This window comes from Phytophthora infestans, genomic scaffold (assembly GCF_000142945.1).
Source record: "Phytophthora infestans T30-4 supercont1.25 genomic scaffold, whole genome shotgun sequence".
Lineage (NCBI taxonomy): Eukaryota > Oomycota > Peronosporomycetes > Peronosporales > Peronosporaceae > Phytophthora > Phytophthora infestans.
In genome coordinates this window covers 902,741-904,748 of record NW_003303734.1, presented here as the reverse complement: position 1 = coordinate 904,748, position 2,008 = coordinate 902,741, and positions in this window count along the sequence as shown.

Below are 2,008 nucleotides of genomic sequence, written 5' to 3'. Positions count from 1 at the left end.
GATGGCAGCTTGTCTCACCATGGGTTGGTACCCGTGAGTACTCGGTGAGAATGCCAGACACCAACGCCGCAGTGGCATGGTGGTGAGAGATGCCCCACCACGGTCGAGTACCATCAGGGTACATGGTGTCTGTGACAGACACTGGTATAGGTGCAAAGGATATGCACCATACCACGACCCGATGCGCTCTGGACGCTGTGAGTCAACGCACGTACCGTGCATCGGCACTGGCTGCTGTCGAGCAACGTGCCAGGAGTTCCACGTAATGAACTCGTCGTGCATGACACACATGAAGTGCACGGAGCACTTATGGTGGCTGTGGTACGTATCGTACACAGCGTACCTCGTGTACGGTCCCATGGACCTGTACACTGTGCTTGCACATGCGTCGTGCATGATGTGAGCACTGGCCATGAATCCGTTCAGGCGACAGCACAGCAGAAGCTGCTGCCGCCAAACATGGCAACCTTGTGGTGGGCGTACCGCACCAAAGGTTAGTACCGTACGGTACATGGTGTCGATGGGAGACACCTACACCACGGTTGTGTACCGTCACGGTACACGGTGTCGATGAAGAACACCTACGCGCCGTTGGTATGTTGACCAAGACGCGAAGAGAGCGTGGCAGAAGCTCTGCCCGCAAGGATGGATCCTTGCTGGAGCCAAAGGCATGGCTCGAGGTGAGCGGAGAGCTCCCTCTAGTGCTGGGGAAGGTGTTGCCCTTCTCGGTGTCGTCCCTCGCGGGAGACACCATGCTCCGGACGCGTTTGCGAGGACTGTCGTGTCCTCTGGTGCGAACTGTGGGCGAATGCCACACGTTCGGATGCTATTGCACCCTGTGCCAAAGCACTGTACGCGCGCTAGCGCAGGAGCTAAGGCAGCTCTGAGTGGAGGCTTTGCGGCCAACACAGTTGTGAGCATAGGGATGCAAATCCCAGTGAGCTTTGGCAGCACAAGTCACTGTGGATGTGACTGAGAGCCGCGCCAGTCTCGTGGCTGCTCAGTGTGAGAGTTCACCTTTTGGTGTTTTAATTCTCTCACTTCTGATTGGAGAATCAGTTGTGATTGGAGAATCAGGTGATTCTCAGTTAAGTGCGGGAGGATGTAACGGGGTACAATCCAGTGTGCCCCATGTTACATAAAGAGTGACCCGTCACTCTTGTGGACACCTGGTACACGGTACCAGGTGCTCTCGGAGCCAGTCAGTGCATGACTACTTAGCTCCACTATAGGTATTAATATACTTCTTAAATAGATAAGACTGAAATGTATAGGGATCCGAATGGTGCTTCACTTTTTGGAACAAAATAGCCTGCGTTTTTACATTCCAGTATAATCATGAATTCGTGGAGGGTTATTACAAATTACAGTGAGAGAGCACCGTGAGGACAACGAATCCCTCCCGGCTGATTGAAAATGACTACGAATTTGTAAGTTTTCATTAAAAGTAGTGCGTTTAAGAGAGCAAAATACCCCGCTGATGGTGCGAAGCCTTTGGCTTTCCAGGGCTACTAGCGCTGCGCGGCAGCACTGCCAGCCCAACCCTCTAGTTTGTTTCCAAAATATATGTTTTGCTACCTGCGTCGTCGCCCTCACGATTAAGATACATATACGCCTTTTTAATACTTAGTATAACGTTTTGATATTTGCACGAATAAATTCACGGATAATTTATTTCTGCATGAAATGCGGGCAATAAGGTTTCGGCCGCGAAAAATGATGAGGGGGAACTGTCCGTAGGCGAGTCTTCAGTGTTGGCGGCTGACACAAAATCTGACGAAAACGAGCAAGTGGAGGTTGAAAGGGTTGCCTCGTTTGCGGTTCCCTGCCAGCCTTTTCCGCGCATGTAGAAGCAGCAAAATTTGCTCACTCCGAGAGTGATGTCTGTCATTTAATGACAAAGAAACTCACTCTCGGGAGTTGAACTCTATAAAAGAATGGACCGGGATCTATTTGGTGCCCAACGCAGGTTGCGATAACACGGGCAGGGCCTACCTTTAGGGTTCCA